The sequence below is a fragment of the Prionailurus bengalensis genome, chromosome C1 (assembly GCF_016509475.1).
Source record: "Prionailurus bengalensis isolate Pbe53 chromosome C1, Fcat_Pben_1.1_paternal_pri, whole genome shotgun sequence".
NCBI classification, from domain to species: domain Eukaryota; kingdom Metazoa; phylum Chordata; class Mammalia; order Carnivora; family Felidae; genus Prionailurus; species Prionailurus bengalensis.
This window is the reverse complement of record NC_057345.1, coordinates 137,451,623-137,477,063: the sequence shown is the minus strand read 5'-3', so window position 1 is coordinate 137,477,063 and position 25,441 is coordinate 137,451,623. Positions and strand designations below refer to the sequence as shown.

At 39.1% G+C, this 25,441-nt stretch overlaps 1 non-coding gene across 1 annotated transcript; it reads right to left on the bottom strand.

The window, feature by feature from the left end:
- Positions 1-2,160: 2,160 nt before the first annotated feature.
- On the bottom strand, positions 2,161-2,264 carry LOC122482284. The gene has a single exon (XR_006297083.1). It is a non-coding gene; the product is annotated as a U6 spliceosomal RNA (small nuclear RNA).
- Between the last annotated feature and the right edge of the window lie 23,177 nt (positions 2,265-25,441).

The following is a 25,441-nucleotide window of genomic DNA, read 5'->3' as shown; positions in this document are numbered from 1 at the left end:
GGTGAACCAGTTAGTGGACCATTGCAATAGTTCAGGTAAGAAACGACAAAGGCTAGGAGAAAAATGGTGTGCAAAATACTTTCCGTTTATTCTGCCCATGCCTTATGACCCTCAAAATGTTAATGATTATGAATGATATTAAGGTTTTTTTTTCCTTTTGTCTTTTAAATTCCACTTTGGTTTAGCAATGGGAAAATGCCAGCCTGAGACTGGAGGTTGGCAACAGAATGAAATTCGGTGTTTATTCCCCTGCTCCTTCCTTACCTTGACTTCTGCTCTTCTGTCAAAGGACATGGTTTATCTCAGACATGTCTCACTATGGAGCTACCCTCTCTAGCTTCCAGTAACTGTTCCTTCCTCTTATCCCTTGAGCCTGCATTGTCAACAGCTTCCTGTTGCTCCTACCTGTGGGGTCTTGAAGCATTTCTGGTTGGTTTCCACAAACCTCATCCTATCTTTTAAATATGCTTTTGTTCATTGTTTTCTTCATATTACCCCCTTGAAGTGGGTCACTCCTTCATGGAAGGATCCTGAATGATACATGTGGCAATTGTGGAGAAGAGACTTAGGCACATTTGCATACATGTGGTGCATAAAAAGGACAGGATTTAGTGATGATTTATAAATGGAGAGTAAGGAAAAGGGATGAATCAAGGATGATTTCCAGGTTACTGGCTTGACCAGTAGGTGAATGGAAGTATTCTTTGTAAGATGAGAATTCTCATCTGTAGTGGAGAATTTAGGTGCGATGGGAGCATGTCAAGACTTCTTGAGTGGAATTGTCAAGCAGACAATTGCAAATTAGTCAAAATTCAGCAGAGAAGAGTAGGACATCAATACACATTTTGTTGAGGTAAGGGTATCAATATCATTTCAACAGAGTACAAGACTGAGCATGTAACAAGGTCCAAATCTTCATGAAGTTTATGGTCTACTGGGGAAGAGATCATGAAAAAAATAATAAACTACAATGTTAAATTAATGCTACACAATAAAGGTACAAGAAGGTATAAGATAATATAGAGAAGACAATGTATTTCAGAGGTTGAGAGAAATGACAGCTCAAATTATATCCCAATAGAGACATGCTAAGTAGGTGAAAAGAAGAAAGAAGAATATTCTAGGCAGTTGAAATTGTATTTGTCTTAGATCTCTGTGGAAAAAAAGAACATTAGTTCATTTGAGAAACTAAAAATTGGCCAGTGTGGCTTGATATTAGTGAGTAAAGGAATAAGTAGCGTGAGATTAGATTGCTGAGGTTGACAGAAAACCAGATTATTAGGTTATGCTAAAAATGGGTCTGTTAGTTTCTATTAGGGTGCTATTTGCTACCTAGACATAAAGCAACTTAACTTTAATGCAAATCTTAAAATGACCTCAACTGTCATAAAAGCTTCATTATTAGATCTTATCCCATGCACATCAGATAAAATTGGGAAATTCAATATTGCTCAAATTATTTTACACTTGGGCCAATTGACTCTTCTATTTTGTACTAAAGCACTATTTGGTAAGGACATTGATTGGAATGTTTGACAAATCATATGGAAAACCAAAAATATGCAGGTCTAATATTTAGTATATCCTTAGATCTTAAATTGAACTTCATATATTAGGAATTACTTTTTGGTTTTTCCTTTATGGACCCTTTCTCTTTATGACTTATTACATATGTAAAGCAAACCTATCATGTAGAAATATTGGGAATAAAGTCCTGAATATTCCTGAAAGCTTACTCTGGGCATTTCCACTAGGATTTTAACACTACATTTAGTTATCCTAGTCTTTGTGTGAAGGCTAGTGCTTTTACTAGTTTAGTGGAAAATGTTCGCATCTAAACGTCAGGTTGCCTGAGGTTACTTACTGTGGTACCCATAACGAATACCCAAGGAACAAAGTATAGCTCTAGTCAAGGCTCATACAGTTATTCTTCAAGTGAAGAAAGAATCTTAAAGATATTTTCAAAAATAGGTAATTCTTACACAGTGTTACTATACGTGGGACACTGTTTTAAAGTCTTTATGCATATTAAAGCATTTAACCCTTGTAAAATCCTATGAGGAAGTGACTCTTATTATCACCATTTAGAGATGAGGAAACTCAACCACAGGTCATTACTTAACTTGTCTAAGGATGCACAGGCAGTACCCTGCAGCCTGAAAATTCAATGCGACAGCCTTGCTTTAGCATGTCACCCTTGCGCAGGGGCCATGCTAATCTCTGCATCTTTCCAATTTCGGTATATGTGCTGCCGAAGTGAGCACAACAGTCTTGCTTTAGAATTCACCATCTCAGCTCTCACTGGTTGCTATTTTTCTTTAATGGAGGATCCATTCAGAGACATGTAAACTATCATATTATTGAATAGGTCTCAGGTCAAATTCTTATAGTGATATTTTCTTGTGTGGCAGTGTCAAAGAACTGAAAATTTAGGCATTTTATACAAATGGATGAAACTGGTCAATGTTTCTTAAAACTAGGAATATGTCACTGCACAGATAAAATGATATTTTTATCCCTTTTTCTTTTCAATTTAGAAACTTACAGAAGAGAACTGAGGAATGAATTTGAAGCTGTTGCTGGTTTGACCTAAATATTTGTTAATGAAGTCAAATGTAAAACTGACTCTTACTAGAATAGGTTTAACTATCTTTTAAATGATGGAGGGAGGGGCGCCTGGGTGGCTCAGTTGGTTAAACTTCAGCTCAGGTCATGATCTCGCGGTCCGTGAGTTCGAGCCCCGCGTCGGGCTCTGTGCTGACAGCTCAGAGCCTGGAGCCTGTTTCAGATTCTGTGTCTCCCTCTCTCTGACCCTCCCCTGTTCATGCTCTGTTTCTCCCTGTCTCAAAAATAAATAAAACGTTAAAAAAAAATAAATGATGGAGGGAATTCGGAAAAAAGCAAAACGTCCTATCTATTATCTATTTATCTATCTATCGTCTATCATCTGTCTATATCTCTTCCACGCACATTTCTTAAAATATTGGAATTAAATAAAATCTGAGTAGAATACAGCATTCGCAAATATTTGGCATTTTATTTTTGAAGAATCACATTCCAATAATTCTCTAGAGTTGTTCCTCGAGTTTAACATGTCTGTAAATAGCAGAAGGCACATAAGCTTCATTTTGTAAGATTTTCTTCCTGTCAAGATGATTTGTTTTGAGAAGCATCTGAGGGTCTACAGGAGACCCACCATTTTAATAACTCTGATTGTTCTGTGTATCATCAAGTCACTCCGTCCAATCTGGACAGTTTCATTTTATATAACTATAAATTTTACTCTCTAACTGTCATTATTATAAATTGATCTCAATAAGAAAATGTTCATCATTGTTAAGGGATGGAGGAAAAAGCTCAACACAGTATATATTTCCAGCAACATAATCACAACACTTCTAAGTATACAACTCTATGTATGATTCAAAGTATAGAATTTCTAAATACTATTTTGGCCCTTTAGATTTCCCATTTTAGTTTTTACTGTCAACATAAGTATAATACCTACTGAGCAAAGTGCCTCAACTGTAGTTAAGGATATTTTTGAAGGTTGTTGTCATTTGTAATTTCTTTCCTGTGAGATATTTTGGTGTTCAGAATTTAATTCTAGGATGGCGTGTCAAATATGAGGTTACTGGCGACATAAATACTAACCCCCTACCCCCAATTCAATTTCAAAGAGCAAGTCAGGTGAGAATAAATAAATAAATAAAAGATTTGGTTAATGTTGGACATTTGCTTGGTACTGTGTCATTCAAAACTCCTTCCATTTAAAAACAAAATTTGCATTGACATATGAATGATGTATAATGCAGCATAATTACTTACGGGGTCTTTGAAAAGAGGAGCCCCCTTTTTTCCAAGCGATTTCACTTTGAAAAGGAATTACTTCACATGCCCAACAAATACTATTAAAAAGCATTTTATGAGGTGTTTTTCTGCGCATATTTCTACACATGGACAGACTATTGTGTGTTCTAAAACCTGTATTTACATGACACACTTTTATGGTCCAATGGGCAAACACTACTTAGTCCTAAAATAACATCACAGTAATGACTACAGTCAAGACAGCAAGAACACTCCACCGTTATTATCCATATCAGACTGCACCAGATGGGGTATCTGTGGTCGAGTGCTGACAGTAGCAAACACTGAACAACTCTTCCTGTTATTTTTGTGTACTCTTAGGCACAGCAATCTTACATTCAAAATAAGCAGTGCATAAGTTCTTTCATTTCAGAGAAGTATATTGTACCATATATTCTTTGATTCATTTGAATCTAGGAGAAAAATAAATGGGATGGAAAATTGAAGATGACTTACATTAAGTGGGATTTAGCCAAATTTCACTGGGTCCGAGGCAGGGTTTCTAGCCTCAGTGGTATTGATCTTTTTTGTTGGATCATTCTTGTGTGGGGCTCTCCTGTGTACTGCAGGATGTTTAACGGTATTGTTGACCTCTATTGACTAGAAGCCAGTACCCAAACCCCAGAGAGTTGTGACAACCAACAATGTCTCTTCGCAGGGAATGAACTCTTGAACACACACATACTCTTTGAACTGATTAAATTATGTGGCTTGGCTTTGTCAATATCAGAGTTTAATCAGTCTCCAGATAGAAGATGTACATTTTTTTCTCAGAGTATACTTCATTTATGTTTATTTGTTTGTTCCATTTTACCTTCAGTAATGGCTAGAGTAGGTAGGAATTTTGTATCTGCAGTATGATTTCACACATTTTATATTGACAGCAAGAAAATAAAATGAGAATTATTGAGTCAAATAATACAGGGGAACATTAAAAAAATTTTAATGTTTGGTTTTTTTTTTTTTTTTTTGAGAGAGAGAGAGAGAGGGAGAGAGCACGTGAGCAGGAGAGGGGCAGAGAGAGAAGGAGACAAAGAATCTGAAGCAGGCTCCACACTCTCTGGGCTGTGAGCACAGAGCCTGACTCGGTGCTCAAACTCATGAGCCACGAGATCATGATCTGAGCTGAAGTCGGACACTTAACCGACTGAGCCACCCAGATGCCCCTATAAGGGGGTATATTTAAGAGTGTTTATTGAGGAGGGGAATTGGCTCCTAGAAGTCTCCATTGGGTCACAGACTTCCTGGAGGCCTCCAGCTCTAGGTGAATCCCTGCCTAATGTTAGGGAAAATATTTAAACTGAGGAATCCTTCATGACAAAAGCTGCTCCCTTCTAAAATCAGTGGGATTTTCAGTTTCATTTCTCATCTCCTTATGCTTTTGGAATAAAGACACTGTTTCCAAGAAATCAGGTAGTTGAAAGGAAGAATAAGACAAGATTATTTACCACATCACTGATTGTAAACATGACTTGAATTGTAAAAATAAACAGAAAAGAAGTCAGAATCTTTGCTTCTGCTTCACTTTGGCTGTCCACCAGCGGGTCTAATTATCATGCTAGAACTGTCAATTCTGTCATTAGGTGTAGTCAGGGATTCATTGTCTTAGTTAATCGAAAATTAGGCTTTTCAGAGAGTAACCATATATACATAAATTATCAATTTTCAAATTGCTAGAATATAATCAAAGTGTACTCATTATTATGTTTTTCTCATCTTAGTTCTTTCTTTGATAATTTAAAAAGGTTTTCAGGATATTTTGTTTGCTTTAAAGGTATTGCTATAAAGCTAGTTTTCTGTAATTCTGTGGCTATGAAGAAGTGCCTTCTGCTATGGATCTCTGAATGATATAATGCCAGAAAAAATAGCTTTTAACTTTCAGTATTGACACCGAAATATTGGTAAGAACTAAATAAATACAATGGCAAAAATAATAGTCTATATTTTAGATACCATTGTATTATTTTTCATAATACGGTATCTAATGTTACAAATATTCAACAAATAGTGAAAAAGGTAAAACTTTCACTCATCTGTAGGTTCCTAGTAAGTGACCACTATGTATGGGTTAGCTGGCTCAGTACTATACAGCATTTGGTAAACAGAGAAAATTAGTATGACTATATTCAGGAAATACTTGTTTAACATTATAATTTTAATATTGAACCAATTTTCGGAATATATGTCATTTCTCCCTGTTCAAAATTATTTAATGTGCCGAAGACTAAGCTGTCATTTTATAGTTCTCTGGACTTCAGTTATCCAACATAATTTGACCTGTTTATTTAGGATTATCCAGTCTTCTTGGAAACTAAAGTGTAAAAAATATAAACCAAAGCCCTGATGGGTTAGGAGAGAAAATAAGATTTGTTTGGATGAACAATCACCTTAATTCCCCAAATAAATATACATTCTACATTGAATAGGCTTGGTCAATTTCTATGCTGATTTTAATTTTTAATGTCTTTTTTTTTTGTAGTTTGCAAAAATGTTTCTTTTTGCATAGAGAACAAAAGAAGAATCATCCTGCAGTTGATTTTTATAATTTCATCAGCTGGTAGCAGAGGACCAGTTGCTTGGTGGATAAAGTGTTGGCTTTGTATTCTAAAGGACAACTTCAAATCCTGTTAAGGTTATATTTTTATTAAAATTTCCATTAATTTTTCCATCAATGTGATTATAGATTAATATTAATTAATTCTTACCATTTTTTGAAGAAATAAATGGAGCCATATCTGATTTAAAGTTAAACAAGACACTATTCAAGCTTTCTTGGTAACCCTTTCCTGGGTTCAGAATTGGTTGGGGAGAAAGGGAATAAAATATCTTTAATGGCATTTTATTGAACTTAGCAATTTAAATGGCCTACCCTGATTTTCAAAGATATCAAATTACCATATGGATGATGTCTTTCTCATCAAATCTGGCTCTTAATGTTTACCAAGGAAATGACAAAGGTAATTTTTAATGTTGGGTGTAGTACTTATATGTATAAATTGCTGATATTAATGAGAGTTCTGGGATGAGGTCTTTCTGTGCTAGAAACTGATATGTCAACAAATAGATTAATATTATAGAAACTGACAACAGAAACCACTGGCATTCCTTCTCTGGAGTTGTAATTTCGTATTATAGCACATGGAAAACACATCCTAGGAAGAGTATAATCTTAATGCTACCCTAGCAGCATTATCTGGAATATAAAAGTGGTCTACCAGGTATCCTATTCTCATTAAGGCATTCTAAAACACCTAAGAAAGATGTGAATGAGGACCTTGATACTGGTGGTACAGCTCTGGGTCATTCAGAACAATCCTTTCCAGACCCATGTGTGACAAAGGATTATTATAAGCATTGGGGAAGGAAATGTTGTTCAAATGGAAAGGCAAATTTACCTTTACTGTCTAAGTTTTAGCCATTAATTTGAATGTCCCATTTTCTGAAGTACTATAGGACTTAATAAAGTTCATACTGACCTCATCTTAATCATTTAACAGTGATAGGAAATTTGAAGTATTCTAGGATTTAGAGAGGAATACAGAACGAAAGGTTCAGAGCCTAACATTGTGATATTAAAATTTAAAGGGGAAGTCTAGGGACCATTATTTCTCTTTATCTTCCTTGCCTGTTTTTTGTTACTTGTAATGGGAAGAAAGGTTTTTAATCTCTTTAGAAAAAAGGACACAGTAAGAATATATCAAAATGTAATCCTGGACATGAACAATAAAACAAAACAAAACAAAACGAAACAAAATAAAACAAAACAAAAAAAAGGCTGAAGCCCCAAACACCAAAATGCATGTGTTAATATTTTATGTTCTATATTGAGCTGCTTTTACAATGAGAAAACTATTAGACTATTATTTAAGAAAAATTAATGTTTATTTATTATTGAGAGACAGACACAGAGTGTGAGCAAGGGAGAGGTGGAGGGGGGGGAGACACAGAATCCAAAGCAGTCTCCAGACTCTGAGCTGTCAGCACAGAACCCAATGCGGGGCTCGAACTCACGAACTGTGAGATCATGACCTGAGCTGAAGTTGGTCGTCTAACCAACTGAGCCACCCAGGCACCCCAACTAGACTATTATTTTTACTAACAATATTAACAGCCAACATTTACTGGACATTTTCTTTGTCCCAGGCACTGGCAAGAGTTTTAATCTCATGGAATCGTCACAAGCACCATAACAGGAAGGTATTGATATATATTTTTTCATTATAAAGATAAGTAAACTGAGTTTTAGGGAGATTAATTAGCAAAGACTAAATATTTGTCAAATCATCAGAACCAGGCAGTGACAATCTCAAAATGTCAATGTAGACATTCTTAAAAGTAACAACTTTGTTGCAAAGAACACTGAAACTAATGTTTGCAGAAAGGAACACAAATTTGAGAATATATTAATTTCCCATGTCATAAGTTGGGAGAGGAAGTACAGAGTTGCTTCTTAAAGTTGTCTGCAGACAGGGTTATTACATTAAGAATAAAATGTTTTAGCAACCCATAGATTGACAGCCCCATGCAAAAGAGTGGAAAAAAAGATCTTCATGCCTAAATCTCCTCCAAAAACACGTGCATTCCATATGGGGCTGGGTGATCCAGAGCAGGGGTTCAGCACTTTTTCTTTAAGATTGGGTTTCATTCTGCTAACAGCATGTTGGCTGAGTGCCCACTAGCAAGCAATTAAGACTTTGTGCTTGCCTGCATTTTAGTAGCTCTCCTCATGAAACATGCAGCCACATGGGAGCAGAAGCTTTGCCAGCATGGGTCACGGTCTGGGAGCAGCATCAGGGAGCTCCTATACTCTAAGGACTCATAGTCTTCTGGGAAGTTGAGGACAGGATGAAGGATCGATTGGCTGTGCCTGTGAGAGAAGATCAAGAAGGGAATCATTAAGAAATGGGGGCTATGGAGAGATACCAGAAGTGGAGTTGGGAGAAGAAAGCAAAATGTTACCGAGGAACCTAAAGAGAAACAAGATAAATTTATCTTTAAAAATTAGGAAGCAACTGGGTTAAAGGAAAAGAAGACAAAAACTGGGTGGCTGGTGAGAGTTTCTTACAGCTGAACTTGGATCATGCCCTCATTAATTATTTTTTTGTAAGCAACACAAATGCTGAGCACCTAAGATGTGCCAGGTAAAGGGCTGGGGACATTAAGGTGAGCGAGACATTTTAATGCAGCGATGAGTGAGGAAAGAGTCAATGGCTGACATAACATTGATATAGAAGGTTATGGAAATGGCAACAGTGTGGCCATGCTGCTTTCCTCTTCACAGTCTCCCTTTTCTTGTGCCTGCAAAGAAAGCATTTGACTCAGGTTGGCGTAAGGGGTACGTAAAGGAATTAGAAAACTCTGTACAAAGATGAAATAGACTCCTTGGGAGGGGGCCAGCTTTTCAAGTCTGAAAATATAATAGGCCAAAACAGTGATTTCAAATCTGATTGATTACTCAAGACCTCCTGGGCATGATTTTACAGTACAGATGTCTGCTCCCCGCTCCTGGAAGTTCTGGTTCAATAGGTCTAACCAGATATAGCCTCATGATGTAAACATTGCCCTGAATAATTCTGAAAAGAACTGATATCACAAAAACAGTATTTCCCTCTTCACAATAGACTTTGTTAGGTTAAAGTCAAAGGCAGAACTGCTGTCTTGCTGGCTACATCTGCATATAATCTGTACAAATACAAATGTATAGAAAACTATCCTTCCAATTATTAATAGGGTCCTTTAGACAGGTAATCTCACTGGTGTAGATGAAAGCAAATTTATACAAATTATTTTCAGGATACATCTATTTTGCTAACTGGAGCATAAATATATATAATTGCTAAGTTATACTCCCTTACAATTTGGAAAGTTGAACATAAACCAGGTTTATATGGAGCACTAGTCTTACTGCTAACTAGGCTGTATCAGTCTTTAGATGACAATGCAAAAATTACAGCTTTCTGAAAGTCATGGTCTACATCAGAAAGAATTACATGCCCAAAGATCTGAGTCATAAGAATTCTCGGGTTTAAAATATTATTTTTTAGTAGTATAAACCTTTACTTAAGCAAAACCATAGGCAAATGCCTAATATATCAAAAAAGATCAGAGCAATTTAAGGGAGGGCCTGTGTTAGGGGTCCAGAATCACCTCTTCAGCCATCGTATTATCTGTAACAGGAGCTCCTGACATAGCTCTCTTCAGAATTCTGGAGTTGCAGAGAGCACAGACGGAAAGCAAAACGTTCCCCATTTTGGAATTTACTTCCAAGTAAATCCTCACAAATTGAACATCATAATGGATTCCAATAGATATGTGAGGCTTATCCCTAACTGGGGTTATGGGTTTGAGTTAAACCTCCCCAGTGGCTTTGGCCAGTCACAGAACCGTGCACACGGGGCTGAATGCCCTCTGGGTCGATGTGGTGGGGCACACAAACTGACATAAACAAAAAAATAGGGCCTCTTTGTCAAACGCAACTAGGTTTGAATCTCTCATCTGCATTTGCTAGTTAAATTACCTTGAGCAAGTTAGTGGAACTTTCTGAATCTTCTGACCTTTGCCTGTAGACTGGGGATAATTTCTACCTTTCACTCTGATAGAAATTAGTCTTTAACAAAGGGACTGGCACATGCTGTTTCCTTTCCTGTATTTTTGTGAACAGGTCAGGTTAGGAATTTGGGAAATTGCTCTAACTCCTTCGGGCCTATACAGAGCTTTTTCTTTTCATTTTCTCTACACAGAATGGACTCCTTGTGGTACAAAAGAATTAATAATGGGCTTCCATGAGCAAGAAATTGCTACTACTTTTACTAAAGAACTGAAGAGAATATCTTATTAAATTCCAAGTTCTCAAATATGTGGGTCACACCTTAGCTTATAATAATTATTTACCATGGTCTTGAAATATGTTTATGTATTAATGATCACAGTAGGTAGATTTTGTTACAAATCACTGCATTTTCAATATGTTCAAGCAAATACACATCTCCAGCTGGTCAGATAAATCTGAAGGCTGGCAAATGGCAAGGGTAAAACTCGCTAGGTAAAGTATAGATTATCGTGTGTATAAGTGAATGTGCGTGTGTTGTGTGCGTGCACGCATATCCCCTGAGGTGTGCAAGAAAAACAACAATAACAGAAATAATGACTCTGAATGCCCAGAGGTGGGACTTCCATCTCATTTTTGAGATTTCTTTTTTTTAAACTGGTCCAGGCAGAAGAAAGGAGTGCTTGCTTGCACAGCTGACTTCATGTTATTTCCAAAGAAGGTAGTGTGGTGACGCCTGGTGCATATAAAGTTTTTGTATAACGACCAGGTTTTTCTGAAACATATATGCAAGGTAAGTGTAAACTGATGAAATTAAAGTAATTATTTACGTGTCTTCCAGGTAACAGCATCACCTGTTTTGAGAAAAAGTGCCCCTGAATTCTGCCCTGTTAATGCACTCTGCGAGGATTTTGCAAGCATTCAGCGCAGAGAACCCAAACATTTTATTTTGGCAAGGGAAGCTTTATAGAAATATTTGCAATATTTTGTGCTAATCCCTCCACAAGTCACTTTGGTGTGGCAAATATTTGTTCAAGCCGACTTTACTACAGTTACAGAGTGCATCAATCTGTTGTTTTAACCTTTAGAAAATAACCCTGTGTCTTCTTGAAGGAAATAAAGAGCCATTGATGAAACCTTTTAGGTTTTCAACTTCTTTGCAATAAGGTGCCTGGAAGAGCCATCAGCACGTTGTCTCCAGGGAATGGATTAGAGGGAATGAAGTGCATCTCTGCTTACTTTCTTGGCGCATCTGTGCATGGATATGAGGGACCCAAAAAGTAAATGGCGGTCAAAAGAACAAACACATTTATTAGAGCTGTTAGAAAAGGCTGTTTTGATATTTGCCAAGTTCCTTCTCAATAACATGTTTGGCAGCTACCAAATGACATGGCCTGCCCAGAGTTGATTTTGATGAAGCCTCTGGGATGTGTTAAAAAGTAAACCAGAGCAAATCACGTACTGGAAAGCATAACTCAATCAAGGAAAAATGTATGATTAAGGGTGACATGGGCAAGGAAAGCTTTGCCAGAGCTCAGGGTAAATATTTGTATCAGTGTGAAGAGAAAGCTTCGTGACGCTGATGTCAACCAGCTGGAATTTTCATTGTTTATAAACTTTTGTTGTTAGAGTTGAATTCTGGCAGAAAAGGTACCAAAGAAAGAACAGTTTCCCAGGATGAAAGTTTGAATTGTGATAAGGCAGCTTGACCAGATATGAATGCAACGATGCTAAGTTTCAGCCTCGTTTTCTTTCCAGGATTCTCGTGCCAAGAAACAACCTTCTTGCCTTAATCCCACTTTGGCAAAATTCATCAGGATTACCAAAAAGATGAGATTTTGCTTTGTTTTGTTGTAAGGATTCATGGCTTCTTCTTCCTTACCTTAGTAGGATGATCAGAAAATGGGTAAGAGTCTGAATGTTTTTTTTCCTTTTTTTTTTTTTTTTTACCGAAGAATATTGCCACATGAGTTAGATATTTTAATGATTGGAAATAAATAGCTTGGGATTGGAATGAAGTTTTTGAATAGTGTTCATCAACTTCATGAAGCTAAGCTGTTTATTTTTGCCTCATTATAGGTCATTTCATTACTTTTAAACTGAATATGTTTTAAGTGTTTATGTTTGAGAGAGACAGAAAGAGAAAGCCAGCAGAGGAGGGACAGAGAGAGAGAAGGGGACAGAGGATCCAAAGAGGGCTCTATGCTGACAGCACAGAACCCGACGTGGGGTTTGAACTCATGAACCGTGAGATCATGACCTGAGTCAAAGTCGGACGCTTAACCAGCTGAGCTACCCAGGCACCCTAGACTGAATAACTTAACAAGTTAAAAGATTTGGGCACTTTTATTTTTAAAATAAACCAACTATTTCTATTCGAAGGAAATCTGTATTTTCTCACTAAACTATGCTTTGTTGTGCTTTTTAGAACCTTAGAGGTAGCCAAAAGTTATAAATCAAACAATATCACAAGGACATGGGCTCATACAAGGATTCACAGTAGTTCAGAACAAATAACTCAACTTTTAGGCAGAAAGAGAGATTGGTAGAAACTGGCTGTTAACATAGCCCTTCCTCTCTGAAAAATAATCACATAGTTGGTGCTCATGTTGGCAAAGGAGGACACACTGAGATTTCCCATTTTCAGAGATGGACTTCTGCCAGAAACTTTCTGTGGTATGGATATTCTACAAGTGACTCTTGCTTCTCCCTCCAGGTAGTCTGAAAGCTCCAACCTGAATTACTTTCAATGAGGGATGTGTAGTGAGATTCAATGTATAGGAAATAAAGAGATTTTCAAATTCCTATTAAGGTACCCTTTCTTTTAATAATTGCACGTTATTAGTATACTTCAATCTGATTGGCCTATGACATAGCACAGTTAAGACTTACATGGGTATGTTGTTTATGAAAAGGCTGCATTAATTCATTTAGGAAAAAGACCAAACTTGAGAGACCCTCCACTTACTCCCTCTATCTCACAGTAAATTGAAGTCTGGCCCTGCTGATGCAGAAACAGGACACATCACAAACATAAGCACATTACCCATCTGCACTAAGAATAGAAACCAAGCCCCTGCTGGTGTAATTAAGAAATCTTCTCTTCCAGTCCCTGGGCTTTAGAGACCTGCATCACTCACTCACTAATTCCAATTTAGTATGCTTTTCTGATAAGGGTCTTTGTAAAGTAAGGAGGGAGCTGAACATGAAAACTTTTCATTTTAAGTTTCTGAGCTAGCATGTCCCTCTTGTGAGGTACGCTCTCTGGGTTTCACTGGCCTAGACATCAGCCTTCAGAGGGCAGGTCTGTCTGGGGCATTGAGATGATGGCGTCTTTTCAGAAGGTGAAGACGTGCCAATTACTTCCACCTAAAGTTTGCGTATTTCCATCCCGTTGCCGCACACTCACCGCCCATGGATCCCAAAGGAACACATAAAAAATAAACAGCATATGCAAAGCTAAAAATCCTACCAGGTGGGAGTCCTGGGTTTGGATACACTTAGATTTTGGTTATATTAAGTCACACACAGACATAAAAGTAGCCAACCCGTCCCTGAGCTATTTCTTCCTATTCTCTCTCTACCTCTCAATGACAGGACATTCTCTAGGTCATTCTGCGTTGTGGATTGGGACCCTCTGGCATTATATTTTAATTAAATGGTCAGATTATTAATGCGTGAAAATCAGACACTGCAAATGTTGAGCTAACCATTTTTCATACATAATGTGTCCATATCAACATTATAACAGCCATATACCAAAGATTGACATGGTCACTTTTAAAGAAGGAGCCTTGATAAATATTTGGGTTAAAGATTCTTGGGATCAGGTTAAGGAACTAAGAAGTCAGGTCTCATGGTTGATTGTTTTCCTCTGCTGTGTAATAATAGAAAACCACTCAGACCCTCTGTTTGTAGTTCTATTCTAGAAGTACATGGAGGAAATAATTAATCAGACATTTATGGAAGGTATGCTAACATGCATTCAACATTTTGTTCACATGGAGAGAATTCAGAATAATTTTGACAAAACTATCCCTGGAGCTCAATGTCAGTTGCTTTGCTATCTCTTCTTCAATGGAATCCTCTCCCCTTATCTTTTTCAGAGTTTTTCCTCCCTTCATTTCAACCTTACATTACTGTGCAAGGTGCCAAGTTAATATAATTTTTTACCTTGCCACATTTGATTGGTCCAAGTTCAGGAAATCAGAATCTCTCCTAGGAATTTGAGACAAGAATAAGAAATCCCAGCTCAGTTTGGATGCTCTCTTGAAAGGAAGACATGCAAACAATGGGCCTGTTAATGGCCTTGTACCTCACTGTAGACTTGAGAATGAGAAGAAGCCTGGGGCCCCTGGCTGGCTCAGTTGGAAGAGCATCTGATCCTTGACTCTTGATCTCAGAGCCATGAGTTTGAGCTCCACGTTCGGTATAGAGATTACTAAAAAATAAGTCAATTTAAAAAAATAAATAAGTAAAAAGTAAAAGCCAGGCTGCCCCAAAATGAGTGGCATAAGGATTGGAGATCAGCAAAGTATAAAGAGATGGTTTGTGAGTCCCTGCTACCAGCTTACCCAAGCCTAGCTGTATCCCTCTCCATGAGATACTGCAATGCAACTAAAATTATGGAGAGACTTGTACTGTTTAAGTTAGCTCAGTTGGGTTTCTGTTAGTTGTAGCAGTGGTTGGGGTTTAATTCCTACACCCACTACCCTCAAATAAATGATAAAGGAATTTATTGACTGCCTAGTGTGCACTAGGCTGTTTACAATCATTATCTCATGTAATCCCTTTAGCAATCCTAAAACTTTAAATAGCCTTATTTCTTTTTCATAGCTGAAGAGACAAATCAGAGAGGTTAACTGTCTTATCCATGGCCACGCAGTTGGCAACCTCAAAGTGAACTCAAATCCATCCTTTTTCATAGTTGGCAAATGTTCTTAGAAATTTAGGTGAGGAAGAAAAGCTCTCCTACCTTCAATAAATTCAATAATAAAGAATATAATAAATTTCTGAATGTCATAAGTGATACATGATTACAGATAAAGGAATGTCAATTCAGGATGGAGTAGCAAGGAAAAGTGTCTCAAGATAGAACTCTCTAAGTTACAGAAAACTCAGCCAAACTCACCTATTGATTCAGAAACTTAATAGTCCAAGGGTCAGTCTTGTTTCACACACAACTGGATCTAGGACCAAAAGGAGCTCATCAGAACTCTTTGTTCTTTGACTCTACTTTTCTCTTTGTTCACTTCACCGTCAGGGACACCTTCATCAAGTAGTGTCCCTAAGCAAGTTCCAAACACTTGCAAGGGCTACATACACACTACCAGCTTGTGTAAAATGGGGGCCCCTGACCTGAAGTCCCTTCCCCTTTCCACAAAGATGGAGCTTAGGATAGAGGTTGCTACAGGCCCTGGAAATTGACAGAAGGCTGCTTGGCAGGAAATTCCAGGGTTTTGGTACCAAGAGCATGGTATAGAAGGTAAGAGGTGGGCTTCAAGAGGCACATCTCCTTGGCTTCTCCAAGAAGGGCCCAGAAGGAGAGAGGAACAGCTTCTGCATAGGAGCCCCAGGTCCCCACCTCTACAAATGATACCTGGTGGCACAGTAACCTCAGACTTACAACTACTTTATATAAAGTCCAGGCAAGAGATAATGAAAACAAACAAACAAACACAAAGTCTTAAAACACCCCAGAATTGAATCCTATTGGTAAGACTTGGGTCTCATGCTCATACTTGACACAATAATTATTGCCAAAAAATTGGACTATGCAGATTAGCCAGTGGTGGTTCTGAGAGCACATCTGGAGTCAGTACTCCAGAACTGTGGGGTCAATACCACAGAAACATATAGCATGGTTATGCTACTATGTAAAGACAAAGGATGGGTGTGGGGCAAGCAATAGAACACAGCCTGACTATGTAATGCTTCACAGGAGAATTATAACTTGAGATGGTAAAAAACTATTATAGTAATATATGATAATATAATAATAAAAATAAAAATAATAATAATATAATAATAATAATAATAATAATAATAATTATTATTATTATTAGGATAATAATAATAATAATTATTATTATTAGGATTATAATTTTGAGCAGTAACATAAAAATAATAGCTAGCATTTTTTGAGCAATTAGCATGTGACATCCATTTTGTCAAAGGCCTAAAATGTATCATTTCATTTACCTAACAACTCTGATGTATAGATACTGTCATCAACTTCATATTATAAATGAATAAAGTAAGGCTTAAAGAATTTAAGCAACTTGCTTTATAAGCGTCAAAGCAGGAGTAGAACTCAGGGCAGTGTGAACCCAGTGTCACATTACTAGCCCCTACAATACACATGGGAAATTTCATTTCTCACACATTTAGCCCTAAACATTGACATTATGAATAAAACATCTCACAAAAGTCTTGCAGAATTATGCTTCTCTGTCCGGAATCCCATAGCAAGTCAAAGGAGAACATGAGTGGGAAGATGTGTACAAGGACCTTTTCCTCTTTGAATCTGGCCTTCTGGGAGGTGTACATCTTAAATCCAAAAAAGTCGGTCTGAGTATGTAGAAGCTTGGAATCCTACCTTGCAGATCAGAAGTTGGTTTTCTGTCTTTTCATTATGATTTCTTTTCTTCATGGTTTTGAGTTAAAACTATATAATAAATTGTATAATTAATTTTATTTGCCCAGAGAGCACTTTGGGTTGAATGTTGGTTGAATAAGCAAGGTTTAAAAGTTCTGCTAAACTCTTGGGGCGCCTGGGTGGCGTAGTCGGTTAAGCGTCCGACTTCAGCCAGGTCACGATCTCGCGGCAGCCAGGTCATGATCTCGCGGTCCGGGAGTTCAAGCCCCGCGTCGGGCTCTGGGCTGATGGCTCAGAGCCTGGAGCCTGTTTCCAATTCTGTGTCTCCCTCTCTCTCTGCCCCTCCCCCGTTCATGCTCTGTCTCTCTCTGTCCCAAAAAAAATAAATAAAACGTTGAAAAGTTCTGCTAAACTCTTAAGAAGATATCATTATACCTTTTGAAATTCAAAGCTGTGGGGGAAAAATCTCTTTATTTTGTTATTATTTTTAGTTTTTATCATTAATGAAATACTGGCAATATTTTAAAATCAATTTTAAAGCTTATGCCAGTTCTTTTTTTTAAACATTATTTTTTTTTTTTTTGCAAGAAAGGGGAGAGAGCACCAGCAAGGGAGGGGACAGAGAGAGAGGGAGAGAATGAGAGAATCCCAAGAAGGTTCCATGTTCAGCATGGAGCCTGATGCAAGACTCAGTCTCAACGACTGCAAGATCATGACCTGAGCCAAAATCAAGAGGCAGACACTTAACCGACTGAGCTACCCAGGCACCCCAACGTTATGTCATTTCTAAGTAGTTAATACATTCAGTGTCTCAGGATCAAATGATTATAAATGTACACATTGAAAAGTTCTTTTTTCCTCCCAAGGTCCCTCTATCCCCTACAGATCATCACTCAGTCACTTTTATGGGGTTATTGTACCTTTCCAATATTACTAAAATTATATGTAAAACTAATCACTATAGCCATTATAACTTTTTAAATTCTCCAGTTCCTTACCAGATTTTTCCATAAGGAAATATTGCAAAATCAGGGATTTCACACCATTTTAAACAAGCAAAGGTAAAAGAAAAAAAAAAGAAAAGAAAAGGAAAGAAAAAAAAAAAAACATGAGTGGAGGAAATCCAAGCCATAGCTGCAGGTATCCCATACCATTTTCTCTTCCTTGAAATCTTGCAAAGTTGAACTCACTTATTTTTCCAAATATAGGAGTGATAGTTTGGGTGCTAATACTCACTGCAACTTCAGATACAAAAACGTCTTCTTCTACGTCCAATGTCACGCCACCATGAACAAAACTGACATTTCTGATGGATCCAGGCATTCGTGGAACAGCCAACTCCTATCAAAGTCTTAGGACAGTAAAGGTTAATGAAATAGAATCCCTAAAATGTGCAGTAAGGGGTCCCAAGAGCCATCATATAAAAAAAGAATAGTATGTGAAATTTCAGCAGTAAACAAATGAGTTGGTGTTAACAACATGTAAATTTTGGTTCAATCTAGGAAAGATGTTACTGGTCAAGGCCGATCAACACTGAGCACCTTTGCAGTTATTTGTTGATTCTTCTTCTACTGTTGTGTTGGTGAGGAAAGATAACTTTCTATCCACCCTTCTCAGTTCTCAGCTGAGATCCCTGTAACGAGAGACAGTTTGACAAGAGAAAAACATACCAGTGTATTAATGAATATCTCAGGTATGCATGGGAGACTCCAGGGGAAAAGTAACTTTCTGAAGTGGCTTAGAATTCAGGCTTTAATCACATCTTCATAGGGAAAAGTAAGGGGGGATGTATGCCTCTTAGGGGAGAGCAAATGATTTTTAGGAAAAATGAATGGGACCTAGAAGAACAGATGAAAAGAGATGATGGTTTGTGATAGAGTCCATGGGTGTTGTGTTGACTTCTAGTTTCCTCTCCTGTGACAAATGTCAATCTTCCCTGGTTGAGGACGTTCCTGGGGAGGGATTTATGACCATTGAGTTCTTTCTGGAGGAGATGTCTTTAAGCAGATAAGGGAGTTCAGGGACAGTATCTTTCTGTATTTGCTTTTTCAAGTGCCTATGGCTCAAAATCTTCAACATGCCAGGGTGCATACTTTGGGGTTGCATATTCCGCCACCCTTCACTTGATTCCAAAGTTCATAAAGGTGATTTTTTTTCACTGACGTAGCCCCATTTCCTGACTGGCATGCGATGTTAAATAAATAAGGAATAGGCTGCCTGGAATAGGTGGGCCTCCATTTCAAGGGCCCATTTCAAGGGCCTCCATATTCAAGCAGAACTCATACCTCCAGCCTGAGGGAAATTGGTGAAGATGCTGACCTTTACGGTTCCATCCAACCCCACGATTCCATGATTCTCAGGATAAGAGAATCAGTTACTGCTTGGAGTCCTCAAAGAAAAGGCAGAAAGTGGGTGGCCCAAAAAGAACCACTGGCTCAGGTCCTGCAGGTGGTGTGGGTGGTGAGGACTGTGCCAAGGATTGGGACCCTCTGGGAAATCACTGTTACTGCCATACTGCCCCAAAGTCAGGAGTGGAGCTTGGTGGCCTGATGGGAGCGGAGAAATGCATAAATAACATAAAGGTCCTTATATTGGCCACAGTGTTTTTGCGTTTTCCCAGCAAAAATGTAGAAGACCATGTTTCTTAAAGAAAACAAAAATGAACGAGTAAAAACAGGCAAATAGTCTTGGAAGCAAAACGCAAAACAAACAAATAACATAAAAATGAAAAGCAAGCAAAGAAAAAACAGTGCTATCCAGGAGGAATAAAAATAGAGAGGGAAGTTGTAAACCAGCAACTAGGAGCAGCCTGCTGTGTTTTCTGAACTCTTGAGTTAAAATGTCTCATCTGGTATCTTTGCAATGTGGCAAGCACCTGTAATTGGTTTATCACTAAAAATCAATGCTGTTAAAACCCACTTGTCTGAAAAGGAAATCGAAATATAAGCTTGATATAAATGGGTCTTTATGCGATGGAAATTTCTTCATTGGTTATATGCGATCGGTTCTTGGGGATGGGCCTCACCTCCACGTAGGGCAGGGAAACTGAGGGATGTGGGGAGCCAGGCCCCTGTGGGCTGTGCCCCGGGCCCTGGGTGGGCACAGGCTGGGAGAGGTGCTGCCACTCTCCGCATAGCAGCCCTGTCCCCACAGGGAGACCGGCTCCTCCCCTCTCTTCAAGCACAGTGAGCTGCCCTGGCAGGTCAGTCTGAACCCGGAGAGGGGCTCTGCTGAACCTGCCGGACTGCAAACCAGCATATCGTGCTTGAATTTTTAGTCTCCACTCCTGTCTTGATTCTCTTGCAGCAAGCATTTCTCCTCTTATAAAACAGAAAAGAAATAAAGCTGCAATTACTTTTTCACACCCTCTACTAATATGAGCCTAGCAAACACTCCCCTTTCCCCTAGACTTCAGTAAGCACAGATTTGGGGTTCCAGCAAACATTATTTTAAAAGGGCCATCATTATGTGGTGCTAGAAATTGAAGAAAGAAGACAAAAAAAAAAAAAGTAGCTCCCAATTCAGGTTTTTGAAATCAGTCTTCTCAGAACACACACATTCGGAGTATTTAACGACTTGGCCCTCTGTGGCCTGTCAGTCCTGCTCTGTGGACTTGACCTTTGAGTGGCTAAGGATACAATGCCTAGGAGATTTAGGGTGCATGCGGAGAGAGGAACCAGATCCCCAAATCACAGAAAAGCAAGACAGCTTTATAACTCCCTTTGTCTCTCTCTCTCTCTCTGTCTCTCTGTCTGTCTCTCTGTATTATCCCCTGAAGAGGCAGCCCAGACAGAACGCGGACACTGTTTCTGCACATGGCAGAGGTGGTCTGCCTCACATTTAGGCCTAAGTTCTAACAGCCAACTTGTCAATGAATGCCATTAGCACAGATGTGCCACAGGCACTCAGGGACAGAGCGGCGGGCAACCTCAGATCAGTGCGGGAAGAGCAGGCATCGGGTGGTAACAACTTTCAGTCATTACTGACCTGGGCTCTATTCAAACCAGTGACCTAGAAATGAAGGGCTCCAAATCCCATTACTAATTCCCCGAGCCATCAAGTCTCCCCTATGGCCTGGATCTTGTCCTGAAACCCAGGTCTCCTGTTGAAATAGCATTAGACAGCAGCCGCTGCGTTGGCAGGCAAGGTTTTTAAATAGAGGGGGGACAAAAAGAGGAAAATGTGCACATACAGAGTTGGCTTTAATTATTACTTTAAAGTTGTTCAGCTCCTTTAAACCTAAAAAACCTGAACCTTCTTTAAAGGGGAGAGCTTGCCAGGAAGTACAAGAATGGTGTTCAAACAAACACAGCCTTCTATTTCGTCTGAATGGGGAAAACACACATGCCCCCTCCCCAGCCGAGGAATAATGAGAGGAAACCAAATGAGAGGAAGTTGTTGAAAAGGAGAGAAAGAGATTAAATGAGTGTTGCGGGGATGAGAAGAATATTTACTGCCAAAGTAAGAGAAAGCTAAGTGAAAGCGCCCTTGAACAGCTCCCCCCTCTTACTTATTATCTCTGTGTCGCTCTCTCGCAATCCCTCTCGTCAAAGAGGGACAATTAGTTTTCAATCAAAAGTGGGATTTTTGTGAGTTGGGTGAAGCCCGCCGTGCAGAGCGAGCCGGCTCTAAATGGCATGTAAAGTTTCGTCTTTTAAGCCCCAAGCGCCAGCTTTACAAATCGTCCTGTAGATGGAGCCGCACTCTGCACTTCTAAGATCGGGGCCTCCACAATGAAGCAATTGTTTCCTGTCTCCGCTTAGCAATTCCTCCCTCTCTTTCGGTTCTTTCTGGTTGCATGTTCTATTTATTTTAATGTATACCTTTGTGTAAAGCCTGTCTCTGAGTGGTTAGATACCCTGTTGATATGTGGCCTTCAAGGGGGAAAAGGGAGTGCAGTCTATTCCCATGACATCCTAGGGCTTTGTAGAGCCAAAAAAACCTTCTCAGGAACACCTAATCCTTGGGCTCCGGCCAAGTACCACAATCCTTCTGTACAACTGACACGGGCCACTTGGGACACTTGAGAGCTTTAGGTGTGTCTGTCTGAAGTCAGCCCCGGCCAAGCATGAGGCAAATGTGCCCGACCAAAGAAAATAAATTATGTGGACTCCAATTTTCAGCAGTTATGAAGTATTAAATTACACATGCAAAGAATTCACTTTGGGATTAACCCTTTGGAACCGACACACAATCTTGTCACAGTGCTTGTGAAAGGAGCGTGCTCTGGGGAAGGCCTGCCTTCCCAGAGACACAGAGGTGGCTCCCCGGGAGGCAGGGATGCTCAAAGAACAGAGATTGTAATTGAACACAAATATGTTCCACTGCTACCTGGGCAGGGGGAGGGTGCGTGTTTGGGGGGGCGGGGTTCGGTCCTGTCTCTTAGGATACACTGCTCCCTGTAGACTGCAAGTTTGAGGGACACCGTAAAGTTTTTTCAGCTCACCGTGAATGCCACTTTCAGCACTTCATCAGAAGGCATTTTTATCATAATTCACACAGCCCCCGTAGCTGCTTCTTCATTCAGATTTGCAGAAGTGGTCGAGAGCCACTGGAACTTGACTGAAATCACAACTCCTGAACTCTTGAAAAGGCGTTTGCGCTCTGTGACTCAGTGAGCGATAGCAAAGGACATCCTGCCAGGCCCCTTCAAAGAATTCTGGGTTCCCCAGAACTATGTGAAGCACTAAGCTATTCGTACATGATGTGGCTGAAACTGAACATATAAACTCTGCAGTGGAAAAACAAAACACTGCTGTTTGTTTCCCTTTTAAAGCTATTTATTTACCAAATGACCACAGAAAGCAGATCTTCAACAATAACAGGAAGCAATCAATCTTGAAGAACTCACAAAAAAATTTTTTTTTTAGCAAAGTTAACTTTTCAGTAAAGTGTGTGTCTCAAGTACGCAAAGCAGGTTTGGGGGAAACATCCAGATCTTTCCCTCTTCTCTTCCTCTTTGTTATCAGAGAGCGTGTGATTTGCAGGAAGAACACTGCGTCTGGAGGCTGGCAAATTGAGTCTCCAAACAAATCCCCCACTTACTTCGCATGTGCCTCTTGAAAACCTAACTATACAAGCATATGCTTGGGAACCACTGTGGAATTCATCCACTTGCCTCATTTTCAGCAGGAGGAAACTGAGGCTGGCAGAGAACACACAGGGGTTGCTCAAAGTCGCACAGCTAGGACTGGAAGCATCTTGACTTTTGGTGTAAGTTGTTTGCTTAAACAACAAATCTCTAATTGGGGAAATCATTTTATTTCTCTGTTCCTCAGCTGCTCCCATTGACACAGAAAATAACTCTTTTCAAATACCTGCTATTTTGAGTTATTTGGACTATTTGGGGACACATGTAGAGACTCACTAAATGAATCCAAGTGGTAACGAATGAGCGCATGTGTGTTTGTATGGGTTAAAACCAGAGAGCCAGGGAGGGACAAAGAATGAGAGGGACAAATCCAGGCAGAGGAAGAGATAAAGTCCTTGCCACGGGAAGCCTGCTCAGTGGAGTAAGTCATAAAAGTAATAAAAGTAATTGCTAAGCGCCGTGAAATTAGACTGCTGCGTAAGGCTAAACCAGGGTGAACCAAAATTTGCAAAAGTCATGAGACTTTTATTTTCAACAGGTGGCATTTAAGAATGCAAACCATTGGCACCCAAATGAGAGTTCATTGTAAAGGGGAAGAGATGCGGGGATTTACACACTTGTGAAATCGGGGCTGAAAGACATTGCTTCGTGTTTGGGATCTACAGCATCCAGAGGAATGGCTGATTAGAGATATGCTTCGAAAAACTTCTCTTACTTTTATTGGTCATGGGTCATGATAAAAGAAGAAAAGAAGAGAGAGAGAATCTGCCCCAAAAGGGAAAAGCCGACGGACACTGCTTGAGAACAAATGACTGTGAGCCAAAATCCCCAAATGAGGAAGGCAATAAAGCCATACAAAAGCCCGCCCATTGCACCCATCATGATATTTGAACCAAATTGCTTTGCCTGTGTCATATCCACCCTCATATATTTACTCAGATAAGAAAGAACTTTCTGCTGGCAAGCACCCCAAGTTTGATTTATCACTCACAATATGAGAAAGCTGCCAAGCAAGCTTTATAATTCCCAGTTCTTAAAATTATTATCATCATCAGGCGTGGAAATAAGGCTCGAGGTGGTAGGTGTGTGCTCAGTACTCCTGGCAAGAAGTTGGTTTGTTGAGGCTGGTTCTCTCTGCCAACAAATGTATCCATGTCAGACCTCAGGAAATACTTCCCCCAAGCTGCTTGTTTATCGCAAGGATTTGGGCAGTGTGGCAGATGCTTTAAAAGATAAAGTATTCCTGCTTAACGAGGGCCATGGCCTAAACCATATCAATAAAATGACCCAAACTACCTGGTCAAGAAGTAAAAGTGCTCCTCCTCAGATTTTTCTAAAAAGATAACTCGAAGTTTATGCCATTCTGAACTCTTCCCCACGTGTTAGCTACCTGATTTGATCGGTTGGTGTCTTTGAATATCCATGGGTTAAGTGGCATTCAGAAATTTCCCCAGGGGGAGGAGTCAAATAGGATCCCTACCCTTCTCCTCCCATCTTATCCTTTACAAGAAATGTGTACCTTAAAATTGGGAAGGTTTAAGGGATGCCCGGCTGAGGCATTATTTCAGTGGGTGATGCAAGAAACTTAGTGGAAATCAAAGATAGGTTTGTAAAAACCCTAACTTCCCAGGCCTACTTTACCATAATACAAACAAGGCCAGACGTAGAATTGTCCCAGCTTAAGTCTTGATGGCATTCGTTTGAAAGATAATTTGATTTCAAGTGGCACAGAGCCTCCCCCTGACATGTACACAATTCAGTGTACATGCATATTTCTGAGGTGAAGTTTCGGCCTGTTATCATTAAACATAATCTTTAGTTTCTCTTTTTGTCTCTTTTGTTTGTTTGAATATACAGTGAAAAATAGCTGTGAGAACTTTTTGGTAGAGTGCGCATCTGATTTTTTTTTTTTTTAAACAGACAAAAGCATTTTGACCAATGTCTATTATGACAGCAGATTTTATATAAATATATGTGTAAAATAAGCTCATTTGCACATGGCTCAGGGGAAGCTAAACTCACTATAGAAACTTCCCTAATGTTTATTTCAGACTAGTTTCCAGATTTTAGTATGTGTAGAGAAAATAAAGGCAAGTGGATAATTATATAGGCAAAGGGCCTGTTACTTGCATTTGTCTTGCTATGTATGATGCACAGAATAGACCTACTGGCCTTCATCAGTCAGAGATTCAGACCTGCTGGCATTCTGTCGCAAGGCAGAGCCCAATAGTACAGTTGCTGCAAAATGTCACTGAAAACATGTGACTCTTAATACGCTTAAATGTATCTTTCTAATTATCATCTATCTATCTATCTAATCTGACCTCTACTATTT